We start from the raw sequence: 12,315 nt of genomic DNA, 5'->3' as shown, positions 1-12,315 counted from the left end.
TGCAATCTTCTCATTATTTAGAAATAGTCATTATTCCAGGTCATTAGCATTCTCAGCCTGAAGACTAACATTGGAGAAGGAAAGGAAGAGACACTTAGAACTTATGAGTTGAGAAAAGAAGTCTATTTGCTACATTTTAGATGAAACCCCCCCCCCGAAAGTTAGTTAAGTATTTACAAGTTAAATTACAATTCCAGTCATTCTTAAAGGTCGCATTTTTTAGATTTTAAACAAGTCACTGGGGGAGAAGGGGATTTTATGAGTTTTATTTAACCTCGACAAAAAACTTTGATCTAAATGATCAAAATCATTTTATGTTGAGAAAAGGCCAACATTTTTATATAGTGAACAGGTGCACACTGGTTTCTTTACAAGTGAAAGAGGAGTGCCTACAGATTTTCAGGATAATAAATAATTCACTGCACACATGCCAAAGGCAGAAGCCTAGATCTTGCCCTGGCCCTGGCAATACAGACACTGTAACATGGGTGCCCTGACAGCCTCAACTTTGGCCTGGGGAGCGATCAGGACACATGTCATCAAAGAGGCCTTAGCCCAGCAACAGGATTTTCAGTCCTTTCCCACTGAAAACCCACTTAACTCTGTAATCACAGAACCAGCAAGTTCTAGAACAGTGTCTTTAAGTATTTTCAACCACAACCAATTCCTCTTATTCCTTACTACCTAAAAAGTTAAAAACCACACAAATCCAATTCACTGTACCCAAACCAAGAACTCAAGTCTCTATCACCTAAATGATATCTATAATTAATCTTTTCAAAAGCAGCCATGTTGTCAGTTACATAATGGTTCACTTTTTTTTTTTTAATAAACATAAATGGGAAAATATAACACAACTCTATCTTGGCATGTTTCCCTCCAAAGAGATTTTTTTTCCTTTATTAAAATGATAAAGTCCTGCCTGGCATAGCTCAGTGGATTGAGCATGGGCTACGAACCAAAGCATCGCAGGTTCGATTCCCAGTCAGGGCACATGCTTGGGTTGCAGGCCACGGCCCCCAGCAACCTCACATTGATGTGTCTGTCTGTCTGTCTCTCTGTCTCTCTCTCCCTCCCTTCCCTCTCTAAAAAATAAAATCTTTTTTAAAATAAATAAAATTATAAAACTGGAGGAGGGAGAAATGTTAAAGGGCCACCTCCATTCTAGGGAATTTATATTTAACTGAGGCTTTGGCCTCAACACCCACAAACTTTTTTATACAGTCAGGAAACAAACAAACAAATACTAAACTTTCAAAGTACAGTACTAGAATGCTAAACCACCATTTATGTTACATGTGGCCAGGTGCTCAAAATTCTAGATGAAATACCTAAGGACCATGAGCGGAACAGTAACAAACTATGTACACTCAGCAACCCTTGGACTATGGCCCTAAAAGCACCAGTCCTCCTAAAACTGCTTTTACTTTCCTTTGTTATTTCCCTGGATCTCTTATGTGCCAATTTTAAAAGCCATGTTCCACTGCAAAGGTTTTACAGTTCATCCTTTATCTAAACTGTAAAGGCAAACTTACAATGAAAACAAGTGGGAAAACGGCTGATATGAACACAGCATAATTCCTGGTCAATCAAATAAATGAAAGTTTATGACCCAAAGTATCACCCTTCAAAATTATTCAAATACTTCCATATATAGGTTTTAAACAATTCAAAATATTTCCTGAGCAAATTCTTTAACAAGTGCCATGCCCTAGCCTGAGCACTGGGTGACCAAAGAAACTACCCTATCATCATTAAGCTTACAGTCCTCATATCACGAGGACAGACATAAACTGGTATTATATATCTAGCCACTTGTATTAAGTTCTATGTGGCTATAACAAGGTGAGTGGCTATTTTCCTTGGGAGTGATGATAAAGGCTCTGTAAGAGGAAGCAAGCAGTATTTAACTAAGACCCAAAGATTAAGCAGGAGATTGGGGGGGGTCGGGGGGGGGTAGCGCTAGGATTTGCAAGAAAGGCAATGATGGACACTCAGCAGGACCCTGGTCCAGACAAAACCAGCAGGAGTCAAGGCCATGAAAAAATAAGGCACATGACCCTGGCTAGTGTATTTCAGTTGATTGGAGCATTATCCTGTACACCAAAAGGTTTCAGGTTCGATTCCCAGTCAAGGCATATACCTAGGTTGTGGGTTCAATCCCCAGTTGGGGTGCATACAGGAGGCAACTGATTCTCCTTCTCTCTCCCCTCTTCCTCTAAAATCAATAAATATATGTATTTTTTAAAAGCACAGAACAACAAAAACATATTTAAGTACACAGCTGAGTCTGGTTCTGGCTTAAAAGATAGCATGATCAACAACAAAAAAAAACAGCCATTTAAGAATAGAAACATCTTTATCAGAATTAACAAAATTGTTGTTAAAATGAATCGTTTCCTAAGCCCTGGCTGGCGTAGCTCAGTGGATGGAGCTTGGGCTGGGAACCAAAGTGTCCCAGGTTCAATTCCCAGCCAGGGTACATGCCTGGGTTGCAGGCCATAACCCCCAGCAACCGCACATTGATGTTTCTCTCTCTCTCTCTCTCTCTCTCTCTCCCTCCCTTCCCTCTCTGAAAATAAATAAATAAAATCTTTAAAAAAAAAAAAAAATGAATCGTTTCCTAAACCTAAAAAGGCTTTTAATGTTGACTATCTCTGTCAGAGACACCCCCAGAACTGACTGACACCCTCTTATATAGTTTTAAGATAAAACTGAAAAAGTTTAATTGCACAAAATTTCCACTTGAATTTCGAATTAAGAGAACATACACAAAAAATACTTCAAAACAACAACATTGAGTTATTTAAGTTCATTCAATTTTTTTATAAAGTTTATCAACAAGCCAAGTTCAATCAATACAAAGCAGACTAAACAGCATAATAAAGTAACAGCATGTGGTCAGACAAGTAACGCATCATCATTTTCACCCACTAACTAGCAAAAATCTTAGAAGGAAGGTCATCCATTACACTTATCACTGAACGATGAAGGGATTTATACAGGGTAATTCACAGATCAAAACACTTATTTTGACAACAAATGCAGATTATGCTCTGAACCAGCATTTACTGACACTCTCTAATTATGTTACTTAGTTGATAATGAGCTCATTGCCCACAGCATAAAAAACCTCTCCTGATATGTAATAAAACACAAACTTACTGTGTAAAATATACTTAAAAACCCAAGGCACACAAAGGTTCTTGAAAAATACTCTCAATATTCCTTAACTCTACTTGTAGAAAGTTCTACTTGTCACTGTATCAACACTGTAATTATAGCCAACATGACAGCCACTAGTCACAAGCAGCCCATCTGGTTTAGAGAGATGAAAGGCACACTACTGGTACAGTGTGATTAACATGGCCGGTCCACAGAGGGTCTAGAGAAAAACATCTGACAGTGGCAATCCAAGGCAGAAAGCTGACACAGAGTAAGAACTGCAAATGAGGAATTCAGAACTGTGTGACACCTTTAAAAACAAACTTCTGGTAAATTTTGTTATGTATGTTTTACCACAATAAAAACTTTTCAACAACAAAAAAAAGAACTTCTGAAAGTTTCCAGTTTGGATCATATCTAGCAACATCTTTGGGTAGCTTTTTAACTAACTCAAGAGGCATGCACAAAGAACACAGAAAAATGTCATAGCAACTTGGTCTTTGTTTCCTCCCATCTCATTCCATTCAAGAGGCCTAGCCTATCAAATGAGATCCTGCTTTTAAGCGTGAAACTACAGAAAGAGAACAACAGCTGAATGGAGGGTGGGGGAGGAAACACCAAAGATAGAGATCCAATTCCAGGGTCACAATCAAAGTTGAGCAAGATGTTTTTCCTTTTTTTAAACTACAGTTTCAAAGTAATGTCAGAATATTTGTGCAATAATTCTCAAAAACACAAACAGAACTCCAGCTCTTCCAGGGCAGCCAACATTTAGTAAGAGAAATCAAGGTCTCAAAGGCATCAATCAGTTTCAGGGTCTGTGATTTAGAACTATCCAAGTTATGCCATTGACTGGGTTTGCACAAACCAAAAATAGTAACTTTCGACGGCATTTTTCCACAAGAAATATCATCTTACATCGTTCTGCTGAATTCATCTTATCATCCCACCAGAAGGACCAAGATACTCTAAGTTTTCAATTCAACGACCATGCACAATTACTCCTCAGTTGAAAAGGAGTGTTGAGGATATTGCTTAAATCACTTTAGGAAACTCACAATATAGGGAAGCTTGAAATTTTATTTCTCTAAAGAGAAATTTCCAAAACCACCCTGTTCTTGCAAAAAGATATAAATCGTCTCATAACTTGTAGAAATTTAAGAATGCTGCATCTTAAATGTTAGGAAAAAAAGATGGTTCTCAAAGCATAGGGCCCTCAAACCAGCTTAATCTTCCAAAAGCCTCTTCCAAAACTTCCTGAAAGACAGGATACAAGACTGGCTTCCCAAAAACATAACAGAAGCAGAAAGCCTTGATGGGACACCAGAAACAGAGCAGACTTCAAAAAATTAAGACTCCCCCCCAAGATGGCGGGGATACAGGATTTAACAGCACAATCCCTCTTTGAGAGGGGACTGAATCCATGAGGCAGGGCCAACCACACACAACCACACACACATTCTCTCTCTCGCTCCCCTACACAGGCGCACACACACACACACACACACACACACACACACACACAAAACCCCTCCCCCCCCCCCACCGCCCTGCCAGGGGATGATGAAATGAGGAACGGAAATTAACATTTCAGGCAACGTCTCACATTGTTCCTGGAGGCCAAGGGCTGCTGTTGCAGCCGCCACTGCTTCCCTCCCACCCGCCCCCCAGTCCCGCCTACCCTCCCCCAAAACAACACCCTCTGCGCTGCTGCCCCGAATTCCTGCCCCTCTGCGAGCCCACGCGCGCCTCCTGCAACCCCGGCGCCCCCACTTTCCCTCCAGGGCCCCGGCTCGCCCGCCCTCTCCGGCTCAGAGCCCGAAACCCGCCAACTCCCATTTCAAAACAGCGATAATAATAGGGACACTGGGAATAACAACTACCACCGCTACCGTGAAGGCGCCCCTCCCGCAGGGTCAGAGGTCGGCGCCCGCGCTCCCCTGGGGCCCTGGGCCCCCGGAGCCCACCATAACCCCTCACAGCTGCCCGGGACTCCCAAGACCCACCCAGCGGCCCCCAGCAGGCCCTTAAAGCTGCCCGGGGCGCCCAGCCCCACCCCTTAGCCCCTCACGGCTGTCCTGAGCCCCCCAACCCCCAGCGCTCCCCAACTCCCTCCTCTAGCACCTTCCATCAGCTCCACAAGATTGCTCCAGGAGCCCCAGACCCACCGTTGGCCCCTCATGGCTGCCCAGGCCCGCCCCGGAACCCACTCAGTCCCTCACGGCTCCCTTCGGGCCGCCAGGCCCGCCCCAGAGCCCACCCTCAGCCCTTCAAGGGTGCCAGGGCCACCAGGCCCACTGTGGGCCCCTCACCGCTCCCCCCAGGCCCAACTGGAACCCCCGTAGGACCCTCAAACCCATCCCAGCGTCCCCCGTAGGCTCCTCGAGGCTGGCCCGACCCCCGGGCCCGCCCCAGAGATTCCCCGTAGGTTACTCGCCGCTCCCCAGACCTCCCGGGTCCCCCCAAGTCCAGCGGGAACCCACCCTCAGTCCCTCACAACTGCCCTGGACCGCCCCAGGGGCACCCTAGGTCCCTCACGGCTACCCCAAATCCCGCCGGAGCCCCCCATCGGCCCCTCGCCAAGGCCACAGGCTCTCCGGGAGCCCCGCTCCGGCTCCTCACGGCTGCTCCGGGGCCCCTACCCCACCCGGAGTCCATCCTCAGTCTCACAGGGCTGCCCCAAGCTCCCTAGGCCCACGAGGAGCCCCCCGTTCGGGCCCTCACGGCTGCTCCGGGCCCCCTTAGATGCACCCAGAACCCATCCACAGCCCCTCAGGGTTGCCCCCAGCCCGGCAGGCTCATCTAGACCTCCCTGTCAGTCCCTCACTGCTGTCCCAGGCCCTCAGGCCCGCCCGAAGCCCTCCATCGGCCACTCACGACTACTCAGAACTGCCCAGACCCACAAGGAGCCCACCCTCAGCCCCCCAGAGCCACTCCAAACACCTCAAGCCCGGCTACACCTCCCCTATCAGCCCTTCGTTAATATCCTACGTCCCCAGGCCCACCGGGAGCCCCCCGTCGGCCCCTCACAGCTGCCCTGGACCCCAGGCCCGCTGGAGCCCGTTGTGCTGCTCCGCCCGGCCAGGAAGGCCTGCAGGCCGCGAGATGGTCCCACGACCCGGTACCCACCAGACCCGCGCCCCCGCGGTGGTTCTCACCCGGCTCTGCACGGCGCAGCTCCGCGGGCTCAGCGGCGGCGCGCAGGCGAGGCCATGCAGCCCCGACCCGGCTCCCGGCCCGCGGCCCGCGCGGGAAGGCGACGGAGACGGCGCGGGTTCCGAGGCCAGCGAGGCGGCCCCTCGGGCGCGACCGAGCTCGGTGGCGCCGCAGCGGCTCGAGCGCTCACTGAGGGGGCGTTGGGCCGCGCGCTCCGCGGCGGCGCCTCCCCGCCTGTGGCCCTCGCTCCATAGCGATCCGGCTCGGGCGGCCTCTGGCTCCGGGACCCGCGGCGGCAGCGGCGGGCGCCGTACTCATGAGACGCCGCCGCCCATTGGCCCGCCGTATCCGTCACCGCCATTGGCCCGCTGAGCTGGGCACAAGGCTGTAAACGTCACGACGTCAAGAAGGAAGTGCGCGCGGGGTGAAGGGGCGACGGGAAGATTGACGGCTTTTGTGACAGGCCTGGGGCGGGACCAGAAGGACGTTCTGGGACGGATTGGTCAAGGTCGTGCGTTTAGGCGCAAGGGTCGCTGGGTTAGCAAGCAGCTGGATTGGCTGCCTGAGTCGCAACGGGGAAGGTGGGTTTTTTCGTTGTAGAGCGTGACAATTGGCCTTTCTAAGCTCCGGAAGCGATGCGGAGAACTGTGGGGAACCAGGCCTGGGTGTTGAAGGAGCTAGGAGACGGAATGTGCGTTTGTTCAGCCGCAGCACCCATTCGACTCGGACTGGAGGCCTCTGTCCATACGCTGAGAAACGTGAACGTACTGGTCCGCCGCGGAGCCGTACACAGTTCACCGACTCGTGTGAGCCCGCAAAGCGCGGAGCGGGTGATTGGGGTCATGCGGTGGTGCCTTGTTTGCGGCTGAGTCAGGACCCACTTTTACTTTTGTTTGCTTGTTTGTTTTTTTTTTTTTTTGAGAGAAACATCAGTTTGTTGTTCCACTTACTTATGCTTTTATTGCCCGATTCCTGTGTGTGTACTGACCGGGAATCGAACCCACAATTTCGGCTGTTGGAGACGCTCTAATCAACTGAGCTTCTTGGCCAGGGCAGTCTGACCCCACATTAAACGCTCGTTTTGCCACCTAGGAAACTGTGAAGTAGTGGTTGTGCCATAACCAATCCCTCAGACTCCTCTGGGGAGACCGATTCTGCTCTTCCCACTCATAACCAATAGCTTCCCTGGGTAAGGGAGTACACCTCACAATAGCAGGAATCCATGCATGAGCTGGCACGCAACCATGAAAAGATGACGCAAAAGTACCTATATTTGCCTTATTTTAAAAATTACCTGGGAAGGCCCTGGCAGGTTTGGCTCAGTTGCTTAGAGCACCTCCCTAGTAGGCCAAGGTTGTGGGTCTGATCCCGGCTCGGGGTATATACCTGGGTTTCTGTCGAAAGGCAACCAGTCATCGGTATTTCTCTCCTCCTTTTTCTCCCTCCCTTCCCATCTCTCTAAAAGATAAATAAATGTTTTTAATAAATAAACTAGATTAAAAAATTTTTAAAAATTGCCCCTGGTCAGGTGGCACAGTTGGTTGGAGCATCAGTCTGCACACACCAAAATGTGTTCCACGCCAGGGGTGTCTGTCTCTCCCCGACCCCCACCCCGCCCCGTAAAATCAATGGAAATATATCCTGGGAGAGAATTCAAAAAGAATTACATGGTAAAATGATACAAGTTAGACCTCAGACCCCATACTCACCTATTGTATTAATCTAAATAGGCGGGAACTAGAAATTAGGGGGTTTTTTTGTTTTTTTTTTTTGTTTGTTTGTTTGGTTTGGGGTTTTTGTTTTAGGTTTTGGTTTTGGTTTTGGGTTTTTTTGTGTGTGTGTGCCCCTGACAATACTCATCCTTGGGAAAATGTGAAAAACGCTGACCTTAGCCAAAATACTCCCTCCAGAAATTTAAGTCGGAAATATGAATAAGGAGGCAATTTGCCTTGGAAACAATCTGAAAATACACTAAGATAAAAGCAAAGTAAAGTTCTACAGAAGCTGAACCTCTACCTAGAAAGCATACAGTAACAAAAAGAAATGCAAAGTAAATGGAAAGAATTAAGCCATTTAATGAATTAATTTAAAAAATGTTTATTGAGCCCTGACCAGTGTGGTTCAGTTGGTTGGGCATCATCCAGTGAAGTGAAAGGTCACCAGTTTGATTCCCCATCAGGGCACATTCCTGAGTTGTAGGTTCTGTCCTCGTAGAGGGTTATGTTCCAGATGCAGCCCATTGATGCTTCTCTCTCACATCAGTGTTTCTCTCCCTCTCTTTCTCCCTTCCCTTCTGTAAAAATAAATACAATCTTTTTAAAAAGGTTATTGAGTGTCTGGTATATACCAGACACTATATATCAAGTACTGGGAATTCAACAGGAACAGCAGGTCTAGAGTCTACCAGCTTGTGATTTATCAGGCAAGAAAAACATGTTCATCAAAGAGACATAGAAGTACCTAGTTACAAGCTGTGAAAAGTGCTTTGAAAGAGAAGTATATGGAGGTCTAAAAGAACACTGAGTGAAAATCAGGTCCAGTATGGGGAGTGGCTTGTAGAAAGTTTTTCTAAGGCATTTATACTTGAGCTGCTGTCAGAAGGTTGAGGAAGAGTTAAATGACTAAGATATGGTGGGGAGGGCATTCTAGGTCTGGTGTACAGTAGGATAGCCCCTAACCACATATGACTATTAAGCATTGGAAATATGGCAAGCCCAAACTGACATATACTGTGAACATGAAGTACTCATTAGATTTTGAACATTTAGGTCCAAGAAGGAAAAATGTGAAATATCTCACAAGTAAATTTTTTGTGTTTATTACATATGGAAATGATAGTATTTTGAACAACCACGTTAAATATAGTGTTGAAATTAATGTTACCTGTTTCTTTTTAATCATAGCTACTAGGAAATTTTAATTTAAAAAAAAAAAGATTTTCTTTCTTTTCAGAGAGCAGGGAAGGGAAGGAGAGAGGGAAAGAAATCTCCATTTGTTGCCCTGGCCCAATTGGGGACCTGGCAGGCAACCCAGGCATGTGCTCTAACTGGGAATTGAACTGCCAACCTTTTGGTTCTCAGGCTGGCACTCAACCCGCTGAGCCATGTCAACCAGGGCAAATCATGACAATTTTAACATATTCAAAATTCTCTACTCAAGTAGCAGAAGTGGCAAGAGCAGGCCCATGTTCTGGCCACCTCCCTCTGCGTACTCCCTCCTGACTGTGATGAGAACTGACATCTGGGTTTGGGCCTAGCCCCAGCTCACCAGTATTCTTAGCCCTAGAATTTGGAACCCAAGCTCATTTCACAATAAATTATTAGATGCTTCGCTTTCCAGTTACCATAGGTCTGTGGTGTATCACCCTCCCAAATGTCAAGGGATGGAGGAACTGTGGCATGAAACAAGGTTCAGATATTCCTAAGGTCCCTGACCTTAGAACCACGAAACCCACCCCCACCCCCAATAAAGCTCTGTACCCAAGGGTTTTCCTAAAGCCCTACCAGCATTGATGCCTTTTTAAAGTATAAATATATGATGTATTATTTAATGAAATAATCACAAATCCAATTATAGTGAGTAAAAATTCTTAACACTTTTTCTTACTAAGGCTGTTATCATATTGCATAATGTGTTCTATATAATGACTTTCAGCCTACAGAAAGCAGTGGCCTTACTCAGCTGAGTAACATCCAACAAATGTTTGGGTGCCTACTGTGTACTGGATGCTGGTACAGCAGAGAAAAACACAAAAGTATCTTAAACATGCTCACAATCCAAATAGTCAGGACTTGAAACACCGTCTTGTAATTATGTAACTAGTGTAAAACATGCCAGAAACTTTGGTGGGTGGCCATATTCAGTGAGTGACATGACACCCACCTGCAGCCCCTCTCCTTGGGTTTGCAAAGAAACCACAGATTTACCACCACAGAGTTTCCACCGTTCTCCATCCCTGGAACCTAGCCTTGGGAACCGAGCTGAGCTCTTGAGATCTGCTGGTAACAGTCGTTGGGACAGCAGCCCTCTGGCTGGTGCCCCTTCTGTGAATAACTACAATGCTTTTTTTCCAGGATGGTCAATTCAGAACCTTTTACTAATGCTGAATTCAGGAAGGAGTTAAAAACATATTCTCCAAGTTATCCCTAGGAACTTTAAGATGTCTTAGCTTCAGATAAGGCTCACAAGGGATAACCTTCAATCTAATACTGACAAGTTCCCTTTTTAAATGTACAAAACTCACAGATATCTTTGATTAGAAGAATTCTGATTACGTTAGAATTGCCATGATCGACTTAGGCCACTGGTTCCTGAAGTATATAGTTCAGGAACCCCTGGGGGGTTCTAAGGCCTTTGTGGAGTCAGCAAAGTCAAACTATTTTCATAATAATACTAAGGTGTTTTGTCTGTTTCACTTTCCTCATGCGTGTACCTGGAATTTTCCAGCAGCTATATGACATAGGATGATGTTATCACTCTGACAACTGAAGAATGTGTGATCTTATGTTTTAAACTTTTCTTAGTTTTTGATATTAACATGATAAATATCAGTAGACTACAACCCAATTTAAAAAAAGCTCTTAGGGCCCCTGGGTAGTATTGACATATTTATGAGCCTGAAGAGGTCCTGAGACCAGCCCTTGGCCAGGTAGGTTGGTTAGATCATCCTGATAGACCAAGGTTGTGGGTTTGATCCCTGATCAGGGCACATACAAGAAACAACCAATGAATGCAAAAAATAATTGGAACACCAAATTGATGTTTTTTCTCTCTGAAGTCAATAAACAAAAAAAATTTTTTAAGTGGTCCTAAGATGGTTTGTGACCTGTTTGCTCAGGCTTAGTTCCTCCAAAGACTGTGTAGCTGTGAATGTGGCAGCGTAGCACCTACTGAGTGCCAATTATGCCACGGTACAGCCTCAATGAACATAAACACATGACTGGGTTCTGTTCCAGGTTTCTGGTTGGGGGCATGCAAGAGGCAACTAATCAATGTTTCTTTTTTACATCGATGTTTCCCTCCCTCTTTCTCCTTCCCTTACCCTTTCTTTAAAAATAAATAAATGAGATTTTTTAACATTTTTTTATTTTTTAGAGAGCTGGGAAGGGATGGAGAAAGAGAGGGAGCGAGACATCAATGTGCGGTTGCCTCTTGTGTGCCCTCCACTGGGGACCTGGCCTGCAACTCGGGCATTTTCCCTAGACTGGGAATTGAACTGGTGACCCTTTGATTCGCAGGCCAGCACTCAATCCACTGAGCCACACCAGCCAGGGCAATAAATAAAATCTTTTTTTTTTTAATTTTTTAAAGGATTTGAGGAAGAGCTTTTTTTTAAAAAAAAAAAAAATTTATTTATTTATTTTTAGAGAGGGAAGGGAGGGAGAAAGAAAGAGAGAAACATCAATGTGTGGTTGCTGGGGGCCGTGGCCTGCAACCCAGGTGTGTGCCCTGAATGGGAATCAAACCTGCGATGCTTTGGTTTGCAGCCCACGCTCAATCCATTGAGCTATGCCAGCCAGGGCGCAATAAATAAAATCTTAAAAAAAAAAAAAAAAAAACAGATCATGGCTATAGAATATGAATTCAGTCTTTTGTAGACAAAACCCCATGGAAAACTCTCCAAATATAACACAGTCTTCAGTATCATACACTCTGGGACCAACTCTGCCCTGACTGAGATCTTGGGGAAAAATGCTCACCATTCAGGTCCTCAGTTTCCCCATCTTCAATGGGGCTAAATGAGAGCCCTAATACCTCTAACTTGGTTAGAATTGTCTCTGGCATGTAGTAGACATTAGTGCTAACTTATTGTAAAACTAAAGAGATTGCTACTTTATCTCTGTGAAGCGTTGTGAGGGCTGTAGCACAGAGAAGCACGGGCACAGGAATGGATGCAGTGATCCAGCGCTTTGGAGGGGATGGCTGTTCTCACAAGACAATACAGATCCCTGGGGTCTGGAAGTTAGATGTCACTAACCCAACAGGTGGACACGT

The 12,315-nt window shown here is 46.0% G+C and overlaps 1 protein-coding gene across 5 annotated transcripts in view; it reads right to left on the bottom strand.

Annotated features, from left to right (window-relative positions):
- The window catches only part of ANKRD11 (ankyrin repeat domain containing 11), a 222,621-nt gene extending 215,983 nt beyond the window's left edge, over positions 1 to 6,638 (bottom strand). For all 5 annotated transcript variants that reach the window (XM_045818559.1, XM_045818558.1, XM_045818560.1 and 2 more), the window contains exon 1: positions 6,324 to 6,638. The gene's annotated coding sequence lies outside the window, so the exon portion shown is untranslated. The remainder of the gene's footprint in view (positions 1 to 6,323) is intronic.
- Between the last annotated feature and the right edge of the window lie 5,677 nt (positions 6,639 to 12,315).

Source organism: Phyllostomus hastatus, unplaced genomic scaffold (genome assembly GCF_019186645.2).
Source record: "Phyllostomus hastatus isolate PE091 unplaced genomic scaffold, TTU_PhHast_1.1 phas_scaffold_345, whole genome shotgun sequence".
Taxonomy (NCBI): Eukaryota; Metazoa; Chordata; class Mammalia; order Chiroptera; family Phyllostomidae; genus Phyllostomus; species Phyllostomus hastatus.
This window is presented reverse-complemented; position numbering and strand designations above follow the sequence as displayed.